Genomic DNA, 21,230 nt, shown 5'->3' with positions numbered 1-21,230 from the left:
TGAGTAGTCACAAGATCCAAAGCGTCTAGGAGATCCTATGTGCATTGATATGGTCAAGAGAAGATGAAAGCAAGCATGGAAATGGTTCCCAAAGCTCTCATCCCTCAAATATGCCTCCCAAGTATCTCAATTCATCATTTTGATCAAAGCAAGTCAAAGGGTCTGAGGCTTGTTTCCCAAGGAAAACCTAATTCATCTGTTCATCAACTATGCCTTGCTCATGAAGCAACCTCAACCCATGATCAAATAAAATCAAGGGAATTTATTTCATTTATCATTTCATGCATATTTGAACTTATTTGACTATCCTCAATCATCAATTCATCAAGGTATGAGGTTTGGACTTGAGACCTAACTCATCCATCAATCATCACTCATTTCATATAACTATTTTGAAATACACTGAGACCTAACTTTTTATGTGTTTGTCAAATGGAGATGACCCCAAGGAAAAAATGTTCTTAAGAACCATATGAACAACTTTCATGTTCATGAAAAATTGATTTGAATCTTGAAAGGTCATCATCCATTCCAAGACATTATAGGTCATTTTGACTGAAACCCTAATTTTGGGTCAACTTCCCAAAAACATAAATCATTCATTTTTCATGATTTTGAGGTGAAACCAATTGCATTGGAAAGATTCAGATGTCTACTTCAAATGATAGTTTGAGCAAAGTTTCAAAATCTCAAAATAAATACATGTGATAATGCAAAACATTATAGGTCACTTTGGACCAAAGGCATTGAAATGTGAAAAAGTCCAACTTCAAATGTCCATAACTTCTTCATCAAAAATCTAAAGGATGAAAAATTTAAGTCCAAATTGATTTCCTTGAAAAGATCTACAACTTTTATGTTGAAGATTTTGTCATTTGCAGCTTGCATCATTTAAACAGAAGGGCTTGAACTTTGGCCAATTTTGAAAATCTCACATGTACATGTTTTGCACCCTACACTTCATGACCACTTTTCATCAACTTCGCAGGCTCAAATGAAGTTGTGATCATGCATTTTAACATTGCCTTGCCTATAAATACCATTCTTATGCTCTTCATTTCACTAACCTGAAGGCGCCCTACATGTATGCAATTGAATCCTCACCCTCACACTAAAGGAACTCTCTCATTTTTCTCTCAATTTTCATATCTAGAATTCAATTGCATTGATTGTTTTCTTAGATCTAAAAGTTCCTAAACCTCATCACCTTGATCCATAGAGTGAAGTGCAAGCATTAACACCAAGGAATTATGACTCCAAGCTCTGCAAATCAGAGGTTCACCTCACATTTTAATTTCTTCGAATCTGCTCAAATACTAGTTGTTTCTTGTTGTTGTTGTGTGATCTGAAGTCCTCTGCATAAAGGCAACATTCTTGAGCTTTTAATTTTCAAAATCTAGCAAGTTCAGTTGAACACCATTCAAATTCCATCTCTGATTTCTCTCAATGTAGAAACCTAGAGTGGATTTGGTTGGTACCGGGGTGATGTACATCACCCCAACTTTCGATTGGTACCTGGATCGTAGCATTTGGTTAACATTTGTTTTTCTGAAATTTTGAGCTTGGCCGGAAGTTTGCCGGAGAAGAAGGTGGCGCTGGTCACCGTCCCTTCTCCAGATTATATATGAACCATCCATCTCATTTTCCAGATCAGATCTCATCCATCAAACGTTATGACTTATTTAAAGGCCATGTGTTATTCAGTTGACTCGTGCAAATGGTGAACGCACGCTTCCTGGCCGTGTGATGGTCCACGTCAATTAATGAGGTCACATCAGACGGTCCACGCATTTTCTCATTTTCTAATTTCTGATTTTAATTTCTTTTATTTCTTTTAATTCCATTTTTTTTAAAAATTCATAGCTCCTTCATTATTGGTCCAAAAAATATGAGACCAAATGCATTTTTCTCCTTTTAATTTCTAGTTTCTAAAAATGATTTTTATCATTTGATATTTTTTATGAATTTTCTCTTTTCTGCTTATTTTTAATTCATTTAAAATAGTCTTTAATATATAAAAAATACAAAAATATCTTTCCAACCTCTTTGAATGATGATGGATCTATGAAAAATATTCTCATCAATTTATTAATTGATTAGAGATTTATTTGAGATTTTAATTCAATTAGGTTATTTTTATACATTTTTAATTGATTAAAAATAGTTTCTGACTTCTAAAAATGCTGAAATTTTTTGTCAAACTTTGTTTGACCTTGTTGAACTTGGGATAATTCAGTTGGACTTTTCAAAGTTGATTTGAAGTGAGTTTGAAGTTTGACCTTTCTTTATTATTTTAATTCAAGTTTTATTTTAATATTAAAAAATACCAAAAATGTTTTACTTGTTTCTTGACTTCTAATCTTCATCTTACTTTTGTTTACCATTGTTTGACCTTGATCTTCTATATCTTTGGTCAATGCTTATTGATCATTTCTTTCCATTTCCATTAATGTACTTTAATTTTCATTCCTCTTCTTCTTCTTCTTCTCTTTCTTCTTTTTTTGATCAATGAGTTAAAGGTTCGTGGTTAGCCTTGATACATGGGAGGTTTAACCTTCCTTGATCTAAATCTAATTCATCTTGATCATAGATCAAGTGAATGGCTTTGCATTAAGGATATGTTGCTTTCTAATCAAGCAAAGAACCTAAACCAATACAAGATCATTTCTCATATTCTTTTTAGCATGGCAAGTTGTAGGAGTTTGATTCACTAGTTAAAATCTCTAACTTATGTTGTTGCCTACATTATTATTGACCGACCTCAGATAGTTGTGACATCTACATAAGTCCAATTACGATTGCTTAACATAGCGCTAAATTGCCTTACGACACACTAACTCTAACACTAACCATTAACCATTAAAATTTAATTCTTGCTCTTTACATTTATGCAATTTACTATTCTTGTACATATTATTTATTTGCTTTTGCCCTTTGCTCACTTGAGCACATGTTTATGTTAATGCAATTTTCCTTTTGCTCACTTGAGCATATAATTGTGTATATATTATTGTGCTTGTGTTTTGTTTTGATTGTTGTGGACCAAAATGTAAAATATGGACAAATGGACTTAGTTTCTAGGATATTCCCTATGCAAAATTGGAGTAAAAAGGCCTTAATGTTGAAGATGGATTAGAAGGACCAAATCTCTAAACTCACTCTTGTCCATTCTTGATTTACTTCATAGAAAATTTGATGTGTGTGCTTTTGTGCTAGGGAATACTATGTGAGCCAAATTGAAGAACCATTGCCATGTTCATCAAAAGTGAGAAATCCAAGAGCCATTGGGGATCTTCTAAGAGCTTACTTATTCCAAAGGATGGGAGCTACTCTGATCATCAATATGATCTCTAGAGAGGAACTCCATTTGTGGTCTTGTTTCTTATCCTTCATCTCTTGTATAATTAGGACTTTAGCCATTCTTCTTCTTCCCCCCACTCTAACCCAAGCCAAAACTTTTGTGCAAACATTTAACACTTCCTTTTAAACATTAGAAACCTAAGCATTATGCTTTTGATTTTCAAACTTTCTTTTCATAACACTTATTTTGAATTGAATCATTAAGTAAACTTTGACCATATTTAGTAAATACTTTTCATTGGTAAATATAACCCATTCAAATGCTTTTGTGGTTTCAATGGCCACTCTCTTATTAAAACTTTTAATAACCTTTAGCTATTAGGTTTGAGTTATCCTTGAGGTAGATGTAATACTCACCTATATCCTTAGTGATGGACAATGAGTCTTCCATGCTTATTATAGGGTTAACCCCTCACTAGCTTGTTGAACCTATCCTCACATGGTGGATTTGTGGTTTTTAGGTTGAGTTTTCTCTCTTGGATAACAAAAGACCTTAAGGCTTTCGGACCAATCAATTCATCAACTTGTTTTGAGATTTTTACCCCGAACTGCGAGGTTTTGATCCTAATCTTTTTTCAGATGGTATGTAGGCAATGGGTTTATCCAACAAAACCCAAAGTTGTAAATAACTTGTATATTCTCCTCTCATCTCTTCAATCATGTTTGCACAAATAAGTTTTCACAAAAATGCCAACCTTACAACAAGTGTGAAAAGCGCTCCCTAGGAGTACCTAGGATGTTTTGGGTGCTTACAACCTTCCCATTGCATAACCAACCCCCTTACCCCGATCTCTGACATTTTTACTAGTTTTTGATTCGATAAAACTGTTAGATTTTTGTTCGCTTTCTAACCATTCCTTTGGATAAATAGAATTGCGGTGGCGACTTGACTTGTATGGTTTACCTTGGATTTAGTCAATATGTCTAATGGTAACGAATACCCCGCTACAGAAAAGTGGCGACTCTGCTGGGGACATTTGCCTAGTGGGTTTTGCCTACTTTTCATATTTTGTTGTATTGTATTGTATATTATTTTGTGACATATTTTTGTGTGCAATTTGGGATTACTGTATTGTATGTAATGATTGAATTGCTTGAATATTAATTCCTTGTATGCTTGGTGATCTTTGTGAGATGAGTTCTATACCCGAACTCGACTGCACTTAGGATAGGAGAATGGAATAGTCTTGTCAACTTGTGTGGAGTTATTCCTTAGCAAGTTGAGTTGCAAGCCCATTCACTTGGTGGGGGTCATGTTAGGATCAATAATGTCACACAAGTAGTTGTGGTTAGACATTACTCTTTCCAATATAGACCTTAGAAGCCAAGGACCTCAGTTTACCAAGCCCATCTTGGCCTATTCTTAAGACGTAGTGCGAAGGTCGTTCAAGTGTAAGATTTGATACGATTGTTACGTGATACTACACTCATAAGAGTCTCTCTTGAGAATATTTTTGGAATACGAGTAGTCGTTTATCCGATAATATTTGAAAGATGGGATGATGACTATGGGAACCTCTTGTAGAACATGTTTGGCAGGTTTAAACTCTAGTACACTCCCTTTGGGTGGTTCTTAAACGAGACTCCATGCTCGAGACTTGCAACAAACCCTTGATTCATGGTTGATCTGTTCTTGTGTATCCTTAATATCAATGGAACTTGGGTGTTGATAAGATGTAAACCATAATCCACCAAAATGGATGGTTGATATTAAGGATGACATGATCCATCCCATGACCTTTGTGTGGTGTGATTTTCCTGATCCTTGAGTGTGATTGTTGCATTCATGCATTCATGCACCCATTTGCATCCATATCATTGATAACGAGAAACTTTTCAAGGAACTGAAGAGGTCTATTTGCAAATTTTCAGACATGGAAAGACAAAGAAGGAATACGAAGAAGTACAATTTCAAAAAACCCTACTTGAAAGAGTTAAGGAATTTGACATCCTATGTATTAGATCCCTTGGGTTTCAAGGCTCGTTATGGGAAGCTTCTATCTATTCTGGCTACTCAAGTGGACGAAGGATTGATGAGTGTATTGGTGCAGTTCTATGATCCCTTGTACCGTTGCTTCACATTTCCGGATTTCCAGCTTTTGCCCACGCTTGAAGAGTATGCCTATCTTGTGGGTATACCTATCCTAGACCAGTTGCCATTCAGTGGCTTGGAGAGGGTTCTTACTTCTCAAGAGATAGCTGACATGTTGCATATAGATGAATCTCTGGTTGGTGCTCTTATGACTACCAAAGGTGGAATTCAAGGTCTCCCTTCTGAGTTCCTCATTGCTCAAGCTATTATGTATGGGAAGGCCAAGAGTGAGGACGCCTTTGAGGCCATATTTGTACTTCTCATCTATGGGCTAGTGTTATTCCCCAACATCGACAAGTTTGTGGATGTGAACGCCATTAGGATTTTCTCTACTCTTAATCCCGTTCTGACTCTGTTGGGTGACACTTACTTTTCTTTGCATATGAGGAATGCAAAGAGTGGTGGTACCATTGTATGCTGTTTGCCTTTGTTGTACAAGTGGTTTATTTTGCACTTGCCGCATACGGTCTCCTTCAAGGAGAACAAAGAATGTCTACGGTGGTCCACGAGACTTATGTCTCTCACTAATGATGATATCTTTTGGTATAACCGTGTATATGATGGTGTGCAAATTATCGACTCTTGTGGTGAATTCTCTAATGTGCCTCTTCTTGGTACATGTGGTGGGATTAACTACAACCCTATTTTGGCACGTCGTCAGCTTGGGTTCCCCCTAAAGGATAAACCTAATAACATTCTGTTAGAGGGTGTATTCTTTCAGGAGGGTAAAGATCCCCAAGGCTTGAAGGACAGGATGGTTCGCGCTTGGCGCAAGATCCATAGGAAGGGAAGGAAAGAGCTTGGTCTGAAGAACTCTATTGCTTTGGAAACCTATACCTCTTGGGTTAGGAGAAGAGCTTCCAAATACCTTATTCCTTACGAGTATCTGAGACCTACACCTTTGGTTGTGGCTGGGCCTTCAACCCTCCCTGATCAAGGAGTAGAGGAGTTGAGAGACGAAGACCCTTCACGTGCCTGGATCCGTGAACGAGAGGAGTTGCTTCAATAGATTAGAGAGAAGGATGCTTTGATAGATTTCCTCGAACACCAGGTTATTGATGAGCCTTATGATGCATTGACTTCTCTTCTTCCTCGATCTTCCAAGTTCTGGAAGAGGAAGTATGATCAACTCGCCAAAGAGAAGGCAGATATGGAGGCAGCCTATGAGAGGGAGGTGAAGAGGCTTCGTGCAGCTTATCATCTAGTGTCCAGCGCTTTAGATGATTGTTTCTAAGGTTCCATAGGATGTTCATTTTCCTTCTCTCTTATATTGTATTTGGTTACCAATACTATACTTCTTTGATGTAAAAATATTTTCCAGATATTATTGATGTGATATTTCATTATATATCTAAAAGATTAATGCTTTCAATATTTGCAAAATAGGACTCTAAAGTTCCTCTGATAAATAAAAATAAATCATATGCACAAGCATTGCATGCATCATGTACATAACTAGGTTTTGCTCTAGGCTTCTTGATCTATGGGTTAACTTTGTGTTCTTCATTTATTTTGAAGACAAGCTGACTCACCGGTACTACACCCGAGCCAACGCATCAAGACTAATGGATCATTTGGAGCAAGAGAACCATGAACTTAGGGAGGAAGTAGCCAGATTGACTACCCTAGTGGAGTCTTTCATGGCTGCCCAGAGCCAGTCGTCTTCGACGCCTTCAACTCCTCCCCAGAGGACAGTCATCTCCGAGATTGCCTCATCAACCGTGCCTGCGGCCAACGCCCACTTTGCACCAATAGCTATGCCAGTCGGATTTCCTTGGAGGATGCCTCCCAACTTCGTTCCTGAGGGTCCTGCACCCATCTTTACTTATCTTCCGGCATCTAGCCCGGTCCTTGCCGTTCCACCTCCTGTCGTGCATACTATGCCTAGAGTAGATAACACCATATACCAATCTGAGTCGTTTGATGTCCTAAATGTTTATGAACAAATGGATGCTATGAATGAAAAATTTCTTAAGCTCTGCAAGGAATTGAAAACTCTCGGAGGAAAGGACCTCTTTGGCAAGTCTGCTGCTGAACTCTACTTAGTCCCAAACGTCAAAATCCCTGTAAAATTCAAAGTACCTAACTTTGAAAAGTACAAGGGAAATACTTGCCCTCTCAGCCACCTGGTCGTGTATGCCAGGAAAATGTCGACTCAGACCGACAATGATCAGCTTCTTATTCACTACTTCCAGGACAGTTTGTCCGGTGCTTCCCTGAGATGGTATATGGGCTTGGATAGTGTGAACATCCGATCCTTCAATGACCTTGGCGAGGCCTTCGTCAAGCAGTACAAATATAACATGGATATGGCTCCCGATAGGAATCAATTGAGAGCCATGTCCCAGAAGGATAAGGAAACTTTCACAGAGTACGCCCAGAGGTGGCGAGAGTTAGCAGCACAGATTGTGCCTCCGTTGGAGGAGAAGGAAATGACCAAGATCTTTCTAAAGACCTTGAGCTCATATTACTATGAGCGGATGATTGCCAACGCTCCTTCTGATTTCACCGAGATGGTGAACATGGGGATGCGTCTGGAGAAAGGAGTCAGGGAAGGGCGCCTGACCAGAGAAGAAGGCTCTTCTGCCAAAAGATATGGGGCGTTTGGGAAGAAGAAAGATGGTGAGACACATGCTGTGACCTCCCATATTAAGCCTAGAAGACCCTCAGTAAGGAGGAAGACCGTGCGTCCCGCCGGTAATCAACATCAGGTGGCTTACATAGCACCTGTTTTTAGAGAAAACCAACAATATCAACACCATAATAATAACCAACAACAACAACATCAGCAATATCAACAACAACATCATCGTCCCCAATAGCAGGCCTACCAGCCTCGAAACAATAATCAAACTAGTACAAGCTATGAGAGGAAAAGGTTCAACGTTGATCCTATTCCCATGACCTATGCAGAATTGTATCCCTCTTTGATAGAGAGGAAGTTGATTACTCCACGAGACCCACCGACTATACCTACTAACCCTCAGTGATGGTATAAGCCCGAGCTACACTGTGTTTATCATTCCGGTGCTCTCGGACATGATGTGGCAAAATTGTTACCCGCTGAAGACCAAGGTTCAAGACCTTGTGAGATGTGGTACTTTATTTTTCGAGGACGTAGGTCCCAATGTGAAGAAGAACCCATTGCCCGAAAATGGGAGATCCTCTGTCAACATGGTCCAGGGCTGCCCTGATAAATATAAAGTCAAATATGTCAGCCATATTCGACAATCTTTGGTCGATATGCATAGACTATTGTGTGAATACATTCATTATGAGCACGACCATGACAGATGCCGAGTTTGCATTGTCAATCAAAGGGGATGTCGCCAAGTCCGTAAAAACATCCAAGAAATGTTGGATGAAGGAGTAATTGAGATACTTCAGAATCGAGATGTTGATGATGATGATAAAGTCAATGTGATATCTCCGGTATTTCGGATCCCCGAGCCCGTTGTCATCAAGTATGATGGCAGCAAGCAGAAGGCTTCTTCCTTTTTGATTATCAAACCAACTGGCCCTGTGCCATATTCTTCTGATAAAGCGATCCCCTATCACTACAATGTTGTGGCATTGGAGGATGGGAAGGAGGTGCCCCTGCCCTCTACTTCTGTTGTTAATATTGCCGATGTCAGCGGCCGGACCCGTAGCGGTCGTGTTTTCTCAGCTCCACCAAAGCCCCAGGCTGATGTCCGAAATGCTGATGTTTCTGATTATGTTGTAGAAGGTGTTGGATGTGACGTATGTAGACCATGATGTCACATTAGAGCAATTTGATAGTATTGTTGCAAACATTACCGATTGTAACCATCTGAGTTTTTATGATGTTGATCTCCCTGAGGAGGGAAGTGACCACAATTTGGCACTACACATCTCTATGAGCTGTAAGGATGATGCCATGTCCAATGTGTTGGTAGACACTGGATCATCGCTGAATGTATTTCCAAAATCCACTCTTGCTAGATTATCATATCAGGGGCCTCCCATGAGGAAGAGTGGAGTAGTGGTTAAAGCTTTTGATGGGTCCTGCAAAACTGTGATTGGAGAGGTTGAACTCTCAGTCAAGATCGGACCAAGTGATTTCCAGATCACTTTCCAAGTTATGGATATACACCCATCATATAGCTGTCTGTTGGGCATACCATGGATTCACGAGGCAGGCGCCGTGACATCCATCCTACACCAAAAGCTGAAATTTGTCAAGAACAAGAAGCTAGTAGTGGTAGGGGGAGAGAAGGCTCTCCTGGTTATCCATTTGTCTTCCTTTTCTTACATAGATGCTGAGGATGAAGTTGGAACGCCATTCCAAGCTTTATCTATTGCTGAGCCTACTATGAAAGGAACTTCCTCATTTGCATTCTACAATGATGCTAAGTTGGCCATTGAGCATGGCATAACTACTGGTTTAGGACAAATGATCAAACTAGAAGACAACAAATCCCGGGCTGGCATAGGGTATTCTTCCGGCGCTTTCAACAAGCATGGGCTGTTTAAGAGTGGTGGATTCATCCACACCGTTCAAGACGAGGAAGCTGCTGCTGTTATGGAAGAGGATGCAGAGGAAGATTCTGGCAACTTTGTCATCCCTGGAGGGGTCTGCAATAATTGGGACGCTGTTGATGTTCCAACAGTTATCCATAAGTCAAAGTAATGTTCATTTTGTTTAAAAACCCTTCTCCCATGCCAAAAGGAGGAGTGATGACATTGTTGGCTCATAAATACAATGATATTTTCATTCAATAAATTCATCTTAAATGTTTTTTTTCCAATTATTTTCACTTTTTGCATGAAATTGGTGATCACGAAAAACCCTAAAAATAGAATAAAATCAATCTTTTCATATGCACAATGATTTTCCTTCTTTGAATTCTAAAATCTCTTCACATCCAAAATCATTATGCAGGTTGATCAACTCCATTGAACATAATGACCCAACACCATCTCCCAACTTTGAGTTCCCTGTGTTTGAGGCCGAAGAAGATGATGTTGAAGAGATTCCTGACGAGATTACCCGTCTACTTGAGCATGAAGTGAAGATCATTCAGCCGCATCTTGAGAATCTGGAAACAATCAACTTGGGGTCTGAGGATTGTGTGCGAGAAGTGAAGATTGGGGCACTCCTGGAAGAATCTATTAAGAAGGGGTTGATTGAGTTGCTACGAGAATACGTCGACGTCTTTTCCTGGTCGTATGAAGACATGCCTGGTCTGGATACTGATATAGTGCAACATTTCCTACCTTTGAAGCCTGAGTTTGTACCTGTGAAGCAGAAGCTCAGAAGAACTCATCCTGATATGGCAGTGAAGATCAAAGAAGAGGTTCAGAAGCAAATTGATGCGGGGTTTCTGGTGACTTCTACATATCCTCAATGGGTGGCCATTATTGTGCCCGTTCCTAAGAAAGATGGAAAAGTCTGAATGTGTGTGGACTATAGAGACTTGAATAAAGCTAGTCCAAAAGATGATTTCCCTCTACCACATATTGATATGTTGGTAGATAATACGGCTAAATTCAATGTCTTCTCGTTTATGGACGGATTTTCCGGATATAACCAGATTAAAATGGCACCCGAGGATATGGAGAAGACAACATTCATCACACCTTGGGGAACATTCTGTTATCGAGTGATGCCCTTCGGTTTGAAGAACGCCGAAGCCATGTATCAACGAGCTATGACTACCTTGTTTCATGATATGATGCACAAGGAGATTGAAGTATATGTTGATGATATGATTGCAAAGTCAAAAACGGAAGTTGAACATGTTGAGCACTTGTTGAAGCTTTTTCAGCGTTTGAGGAAGTATAAGCTACATCTGAATCCTAACAAGTGTACATTTGGAGTCCGTTCCGGCAAGTTATTGGGCTTTATTGTCAGCGAGAGAGGTATTTAGGTTGATCCGGCCAAGGTCAAGGCAATACAAGAAATGTCTGCGCCCAAAACTGAGAAGCAAGTCTGAGGTTTTCTTGGCCGCTTGAATTATATTTCCAGATTTATATCCCATATGACTGCCACATGTGCGCCGATATTCAAGCTCCTCCAGAAAGATCAGTCTCATGATTGGACCGAGGATTGCCAAAAGCCTTTGACAGTATCAAAGAGTATCTGTCCGAGCCTCCGATTTTGTCTCCACCTGTGGAAGGAAGACCGTTGATTATGTATCTGACAGTTCTTGAAGACTCAATGGGTTGTGTCCTTGGTCAGCAAGACGAATCGGGAAAGAAAGAATATGATATCTACTACCTGAGTAAGAAGTTCACTGATTGTTAGTCCCGATACTCGATGCTTGAGAAAACATGTTGTGCTTTGGCTTGGGCTGCTAAGCGCTTACGCCAGTATATGTTGAATCATACGACTTGGTTGATATCCAAAATGGATCCAATCAAGTATATCTTTGAGAAGCCTGCTTTAATTGGGAGGACTGCCTGTTGGCAGATGTTGTCATTTGAGTATGAGATTGAGTATCAAGCTCAGAAAGCTATAAAAGGTAGTATTTTGGCTGACCACTTGCCACATCAACCAATTGAGGATTATCAGTCAGTTCAGTACGACTTCCCAGATGAGGAGATTCTTCATTTTGCTTGCTTATTCCAAAGGATGGGAGCTGCTTGGATCATCAATATGATCTTAAGAGAGGAACTCCATTTGTGGTCTTGTTTCTTATCCTTCATCTCTTGTATGATCAGGACTTTAGCCATTCTTCTTCTTCCCCCCACTCTAACCCAAGCCAAAAAAATTGTGCAAACATTTAACACTTCCTTTTAAACATTAGAAACCTAAGCATTATGCTTTTGATTTTCAAACTTTCTTTTCATAACACTTATTTTGAATTGAATCTTTAAGTCAACTTTGACAATATTTAGTAAATACTTTTCATTGGTAAATATAACCCATTCAAATGCTTTTCTGGTTTCAATGGCCACTCTCTTATTAAAACTTTTCATTACCTTTAGCTATTAGGTTTGAGTTATCCTTGAGGTAAATGTAATACTCACCTATATCCTTAGTGATGGACAATGAGTCTTCCATGCTTATTATATGGTTAACCCCTCACTAGCATGTTGAAGCTATCCTCACATGGTGGATTTGTGGTTTTTAGGTTGAGTTTTCTCTCTTGGATAACAAAAGACCTTAAGGCTTTTGGACATATCAATTCACCAACTTGTTTTGAGATTTTTACCCCGAACTACGAGGTTTTGATCCTAATCTTTTTTAAGATGGTACGTAGGCAATGGGTTTATCCATCCAAACACAAATTTGTAAGTAACTTGTATATTCTCCTCTCATCTCTTCAATCATGTTTGCACAAATAAGTTTTCACAAAAATGCCAACCTTACAACAAGTGTGAAAAGGGCTCCCTATGAGTACCTAGGATGTTTTGGGTGCTTAAAACCTTCCCATTGCATAACCAACCCCCTTACCCCGATCTCTGACATTTTTACTAGTTTTTGATTCGATAAAACTTTTGGGTTTTTGTTCGATTTCTAACCATTCCTTTGGATAAATAGAAGTGCGGTGGCGACTCCACTTGTATGGTTTACCTTGGATTTAGTCAATATGTCTAATGGTAACGAATACCCAGCTACAATTCCCCATGATGATTATTTTTGCATTCATATCATATGCATGATGAGGTCTCCTCGGGACCAAAATTTGTTTCTTGATGTTGTCATTTAAGTCCATTCTACTAAGTTAATACGAAGATTATAACCTTCACATCCTCGACTAGAATGTCCTAAAATATGGGCAGCTGTAAGACCCCAATTTGACCCTAAGATCCCTCATGTTATCTCATCATTTGCATTGGGTTTGGGATCACACCTTGGCATCCTCCTTACCACTCATTCATTGGGTTTGCATTGGGAGAGATCACCAAGCATATTTATGATTGTATCATACTTTATGTTTCTTTGTTTACTAACCAAAATACCAAAAATATGTCTAGTGTAGTTTTATTTCTTTTGTAGGTAGTGTGTGCATCCATTTGTGCCTCACCAATTTCACAATTAGGTTTGGGACCATTAATGGAAGGAAATCAATCAAGGAAAGGTTCACAATGGTTCTAAACATCAGATATTGGATCCCTATGTTCTTCATTTATTATTTTGATCAAGCATTCATTAAGAGTTTGAAGCTTGTTTACCTTGGAAGCCTTCATTCATTTAGGTATCTTGTGTGACTTCCTCAGCTTGTTTCTTCAACAATTGGTAAAATATATCAAGGGATACTTAATTATACATAATATTATGCATATATAATCCTCCATGAGTCACAAAGATCAATAGAACTTCATGATTGCAAGTTGGTTCAAAGATGTTGACCAGAGAAAGTCAACTAGTCAAAACAGGGACCCCCTAGACCCTATTTCCTACACTTTTTGTCATATGAGAATTATTCCAAGCGAAACATTACTCTTTATGACATTCCAACCAAATTTCATGTTGACCTCAAGAGCTAGTTTTGCTTGGAAAAGAATTTGTTTTGCTGAAACATTATAGGTCATTTTGTTTGTGCCCTAGTTAGGAGGGCAACCTCCAAGGACCATAACTTGATCATATTTATTATATGAAGGCCATCAAAGCTTCACGATCAATTTCAAAATGTCTTCTCCAACTTTGATTCTTTGAGAAATGTTAAAATCAACTTTCAAGGACATGTGCCAAGAGGAAACATTATAGGTTATTTTGGGCCATCACCATTGAAGAAGCAATTTTACTCAACTTCTAAAATACATAACTCCCTCATGCCAAATCCAATGATGTTAAATTTGTGACAAAATTGAAGAGATATGAAAGATATACAACTTTGGTGAAGAAACTATTTTCATTTGGAGCTCATAGCAAAAGTTATTCAAGGTGGAAGAAGTGGTCATTTGACTTTATACTTTGAAAAGTTTCAACTATGTTTGATTTCTCCAACTTCCATGTCAAAATTCATCATGATCCAAGCTCCAAGTGGAAATGTGTTCAAAATAAAAGTTGTTTCCCTTGATATCACCTTTCTAAAAAGTTCAAGATCATGTTATTTAGAGCAATTTACAAGGACTTGCGCATGGTTACTTTTCATGGTCCCATTTGGATGGTTTTCATGACAAATCTTCAATTACAATTGTATGGCCTCATGTTAAGCTTTCATCATCATTCATGCACAATTATGCAGCTTTTCCAATCATTTCATGAGCCTATCACACGGCCATACAAGCACGCGCTAACATTTCTAAATTTGCCCAAATTTTCAAGTGTTTAAAAAGCAATGCAAAACCCTATAAATACATTGCCCTTGTGATCAAAATGAGGACCCATTTTCCCAAGCTTTGAACTGCATCCTCCCTAACCTTGAAGATTTAACTTGATAATCCCTTTCATCTCCTGCAAGCAAGTAGAAGCAAGCCCAAGCAAATTGAGATCCAAATTGAGCTTCAACACTAAAAAAAGAAGGTGAATTTTGTGAAACTATCTCTCTTCAATTCTCTCTCAACTCTCCATTATTTCAAGTAATTTTTGGTTGGATAAAGTCCTACAAATGTAGGCAACAAGATTGAGTTGCTTTGAGTTCAAATCGAAGGAACTCAGATCTTGCACCTCAAATTACAAATCCATGTATCTTTCAATATACTTGGAATTGGAAGAAATAAAGGCCAGTTTTGAGCTCCTAAGCATTTTTCCTTTGAAATAGTGTCCTTGTTTTTCATTTTTTGTTGGTTGGTGGTGGACTAGTCCGGTGAGGTCCACTAGAGAAGATGATCGGAGCTAGGGCTCTGGTGGGATGTTGGTATCTTCCCATAGAAATTTCATTTTTAATCCAAAAAATATAGGACTTTCACTAAAAATCTTTAAATATTTTTCCCTTTCATATTTTGAGTTAAAATTATATTTTGGATTAATTTTGATATTTTTCATGAATTAAATATTTTTATGCATATTATTAATTGTATTAAAATACTTATGACTTTCTAAAAATCATTAAATTTTTTGTCTAAGGTTCTTTGACCTTGTTTAACCTAGGATAAATTCCTTGGCCATCTATTTGGTGTTTTGAAGGGATTTGAGGTTTTGTCCAAATTTAAATGCATTTTAATTCACTTTTAATTTGATATTTAATTGATTAAATGTTTAAAAATTATGTTGAGCCATTTTTATGGTCTTGTGATGTTTGACTTTCTGTTTGGGCCTTGGTTATGGTTGATTTGACTTTTATTTAGTCAATACCATTGGATTTAGGGGATTGATGAAATGTACATTTCATCTCCTAAAATGAATGAATGGTATTGATCAGATGAAATTCCTCTCAAGATCAATTTGTGTTTCTATTTCCCCTTCCCTCTTCATCTTCATCCCTTTTCTTCCCCAATCCTTCATTTGGCCAATGATTTCTCTAATCTCTAAATGCTAGATGAGTCATTAATGACCTTGTGTCAGATGAATCAACACAAGTCTGATTGAGATAGGTCCTTCCCATTTCTTTTAGTGTGTGGTATGTTTTAGGAGTTTGGTTCTTTGTACCAAATATCGAACATGTGTTAACACCTTTTTATTGTCTGGCCACAGATAGTTGTGACTTCTAGATAAGTCCAATTACGATTGCTTAACATAGAGATAAATTTGTCCCTCAAAGCATAGCATTCTAGTAAGTGAGATTGTAAGTCTCCCATTGTTCATGGGATTGTGTGTGAACTTGACTTTTTTCCATTCATGAGAGCTAGTGGCATACTTGTTGATTTATCCAAGTTGGAGCCCTTCTCATGGATGATGTCTAGGTTCAAGGATTCATACTTGTGAATGAATGGTTGAGTGTTCTCCAAAGAATGACTTAATCAGTTAAAACTCACCACTAACATTTGATTAACCATTGACTAATTTTTATTAATGTTGCTTTACTTTCATGTCATATACTCTATGCAATTTAAATTTCAGTACCTTTATCATTCGTTGCCATTTACGTTTCATGCAACTTGTTTATGTTTCAAGTCCTTTTCACTTTGCTCATTTGAGCCATATCTTGTGATTGTATATATTATTTGTTTGTCTTTTGTTTTATTTGTGGTCTTAGGACCTTAAAACACCTAATAACAACAAAAACCCTAAAAAAACATTTTGGTGGGCTGTTGGACTTCATCTGAGCTTTTGGATTTAGAACTAGGCAATATTCCTTGTGCTAAAGGACTTGGCCAATGCCAACATTCAAGAATGAGCTATCTATGATAGGGCTTCAGCTGATGCAACACCTTAAGTGCCTTTGTTATTATTGTCTTTGTCTGATGTTTTGTTCTGAGTTGATCAAGGAATATTACATCTGATACACTAGAAGACACTGAAGACTGCTAGCTATTGGAATGCTTTCTTGGATATTATGGCTATCTTTATTTGATGCCTTGGTATTCATATGATTCTTGGATATTGCTAATTGCTTATTGCTTAATGCTTATCAAAGTCCAAAGGAAAATGGGTTTCTATATGATATTCTTTTTCGTTGGATTGCATCCCATTGTCAGATCTTTTCAACTCTTAACTTTTAATTTTTTTCTTAGGGTAGTCTATTCATCTCCTCCCACTTATTAAAATTCAAAATCTCTCCCTCTTTTCAAAAACTTTCTTTGCTTGTGGTTTCAAACTTAGACATATTTTGATGATTAAAAACTTTGGCCTTATGCCATCGATTTTTTCAAACCCTTTCTTAAATCAAACTTGTAAATAAACTTAACCATATTGACTTTAATTTAAAAAAGACGAAAAGAACTAACGACCTCATTCCAATTATTGGCCTTTTGTGCCTTTTCAACTAGACTTTTGTTAAAATCAATTCACCAACTTCTTTGAAAATTTTACCATGAACTACGAGGTTTTGATCCCTCATTTTTATGTTGGTACGTAGGCATAAGATCGAAGGTCTGGTTAAACACAAAAATATAATTAATGAATTCTTTTCTCATCTCCCCACTCTATATTTTATCAAAATTCATTTACACCAAAAACATATGCACACAAAAAAAGGGCTCCCTAGGACACTTTGGGTGCTAACACCTTCCCTTTGTATAACCAATCCCCTTACCTGTAATATCTGGCATTTTATTAGTTTTGATTTGAAAACTTCTTATTTTTGGGTTTTGTTCGTACTTTTCCCCTTTCCTTTGGAAACAATAAAAGCGCGGTGGCGACTCTGGTTTTATTGACGTCAAATTTATCCATAGCTTGATGGTCATGAATCTACCGTTACAACATGAAAACAAGGAGTTATATGGGGAATATAGTACCACGAGAGACAAAGAACTATTAGAAAAAAGAGGAGACTACAATTCTGTAGGGGTTAGATAGGTTCCACAAGGCGGACCTAGCTGGGAACACACAAAGTGAGGCAGGGGGAAAGGAAGAGCTCGAAAATAACTGATGCTCAGTTAGAAAACAAACTAAACATCCAACGTGGAAGACTTATCAAAGCAAGACTTCGTTGGGGAAAAGAAATCATCAAAACGGGAAAACCCCGACTCTGTTAGGAGACGAATATTACCTAACTATTAGCCATGTGATAGCTTAACAAAGGTAATAAGCTCAAAAGGAACGATTATGAACTACCATCCAAGTGTAACTTAACAAAGGTAACCAATCAAAGGTAAAAGGAATATTACCTACTATCAACCGAGTGATAACTTAACAAAGGAAATAAGCTCAAACAAAATGATTACCAACTACCAGCCAAGTGATAGCTTAACAAAGGTAACCAATCAAAGGTAAAAGGAATATTACCTACTATCAACTTAGTGATAGCTTAACAAAGGTAACCAATTAAAGTTAAAAGGAATATTACCTACTATCGTCCGAATGATATCTTAATAAAGGTAATAAGCTCAAACATAATGATTACCGACTATCGGCCAAGTGATAGCTTGACAAAGGTGACGAATCAAAGGAGGACCAAAGTTCAGACCAGGAATGAAGTAGAGAGAAGTGGTCAAAGAAGACTCAATCTAATAAGGGCATGAACTCAATGGTGGATTGTTCCCATCCAGATAATGAACTGGAGGGGAAAACTGAAACAAAGTCTTCCACGAGGATCAGACCTAATGGGGAATTAGAAAGGATAAACTCTTTCTGCTTAAGGTTGACACTCTTTCGGAGAGAGGACACGCACACACTCTGCAAGGAGAAAAGTTCCATATAATGGTGTGGAATTATCTAGAGAAATCAAAATGCACAAATAAAAATCATGATGCTATGCACATGCGTATAATTATGCTGACAAAACAAATGCAAAGGCGCGAGACTGATAACACATTAGAACTAGATACTCAGATAATCTCAACAAGATGAAGATACTGACAAAGATTCGTTAGGGATCCTACCATTCTTTCAATTTGAGGTTGGGGATACTATTATAAAAGAAAACTCGGCCCGGGGAAGTGACTGAATTCCACTCTTTAGGATCTTACCATCCTTGGGATTACTATTAACATTCCTCTTTTGTATTCACAAGTCAAGGAAAATACATATATTTTTTTAAATTTTCAAAAAATATGCTGGTTTAAATATATATTTTTGTTTCAAAGATGATCATAAAAAATAAATGAAATTTTGTAAACTAAAACAAAATAAGAATAGCTAACAAATAGGCAAAACGCTTAAATTTTATTGATAGAATGGTAGTCCGCAAATGGTGTGACTCCATGAATCATTACAAAGTTGGAAAAATGGTAAATACATGGAAATGATACATTGAAAAACAATGACCATTATTCTCCCTTACAACTTTGAATTCCACTATGCTCCGGACTTTGGTCGTGGATGACAGAAAATGGTCCTATGATAGGCACTGTTGCTTCAAATGCTCCAGTCTGACCTGATGTAGTTACTTGCCATAATCCCTAACTTTTGCCTAGATTGACTTTTCAGGACCCATCTACCGGTATGATTATTTTCTGTTTATGTCTCTAACTTTTGCCTGGACCGCCCTTTTGGGTTTTCAATCCACCGAGACACTCATTTTTGCCTAAGCCACCCTTTCGGGTTTTCAACTTAGCGAGTTGTTCTTTTATTTTTTCTAGGATAAGTATTTCTTGACTACATCAGCATTCACAGGACGAGGGAGCTACTCACCATCCATAGTTGTAACAATCAATGCACCACCAGAGAAAGCTCTCTTAACAGCATATAGGCCTTCGTAATTAGGAGTCCACTTACCCCTAGAATCAGTGTTGAAAGACAATATCTTCTTGAGCACAAGGTCACATACTATGGATACACGAGGTTAAACCTTCTTGTCAAATGCTTTCTTCATTCTCTTTTGATATAACTGATCATGACACAAGACCGTCATTATTTTCTCTTCAATCAAATTCAACTAATCATATCTTTTTTGACACCATTTAACCTCGGATAAACTGGCTTCCATCAGGACTCACATTGATGGATCTCGACCTCTAAAGGGAGCACTGCTTCCATTCCATACACAAGAGAGAAAGGAATTGCCCCTATTGAAGTGCGGGCAAACGTATGATACCAATGCAAAACAAAAGGGAGCGTCTCATGCCAATCTTTATATGTCACAACCATCTTCAGAATGATCATCTTAATGTTCTTATTAACCACTTCGACATCCCCATTCATCTTGGGCCTGTAAGGAGAAGAGTTATGATTTTCAATATTGAAGTCATCACAAATTACTTTCATCATCTTGTTATTCAAGTTCGACCTATTATCAGTAATGATCTTACGTGGAACACCGTATCGGTAAATAATTTGATTCTTGATAAATTAGACCACAACCTGCTTAGTCACATTAGCATAAGACGTTTCTTCAACCCACTTGTTGAAGTAATCAATAGCTACATGGATGAAATGATGTTTGTTTGAAGCTTTGGCCTCAATCATGTCGATAACCCGCATAGAGAATGCCCATGGGTTGGAAATAACATTGAGAAGCTTCGGAGGCACATGAATTCTATCAACATATATTTGACATTTATGGCACTTCTTCTCATACTAACAACAATCAGATTCCATTGTCAGCCAATAGTAACATGTCCTTAACATCTTTTTAGCCATTGCATGTCCATTGGCATGAGTACCAAAGGATCCTTCAGGAATTTATTGCATTAACATGTTTGCTTCGTGTCTATCCACGCATCTGAGAAAAACCATATCAAAATTTCTCTTGTACAACACACCTTCATTGAGAAAGAAATTGTTAGCCAGTCTTTTAAAGTGTTCTTATCTTTGATAGCTGTCACAAGCGGGTACTGCTGACTTTGGAGGAAACGCTTAATATCACAATACCAAGGCTTATCATTTGTAACTTCTTCTACTGCAAACACATGAGCAGGTCTATCAAGGCGCATAATTGTGATACTAGGTGCATCATTCCAACAATTTACTTTATACATAGAAGACAAAGTAACCAAAGCATCCGCCATCTTATTCTCTTCACGAGGTATATGATGAAATTCTATTTTATTGAAGAAAGATGGTAGCCTCCTTCCATAATCTTTATAAGGAATAAAACCAGGATGACAAGTATCCCATTATCCTTTAATCTGGTTGACAACCAAGGCTGAATTTTTGTATACATCAAGGATTTTAATTCTCAAATCATTGGCCTCTTCAAGACCCATGATACAAGCTTTATATTCTTCCATATTTTTTGTACAATCAAACATTAATCTTGTAGTAAAAGGGATATGAGAACCCTTAGGAGTAATAATGATTACCCCAATTCTATTTCCATAAGCATTAACAGCTCCATCAAACACTAAACCTCAATGGGATCCAGGCTCTGGCCCTTCTCCAGGA

Source organism: Lathyrus oleraceus, chromosome 4 (assembly GCF_024323335.1).
Source record: "Lathyrus oleraceus cultivar Zhongwan6 chromosome 4, CAAS_Psat_ZW6_1.0, whole genome shotgun sequence".
Taxonomy (NCBI): Eukaryota; Viridiplantae; Streptophyta; class Magnoliopsida; order Fabales; family Fabaceae; genus Lathyrus; species Lathyrus oleraceus.
This window is presented reverse-complemented; position numbering follows the sequence as displayed.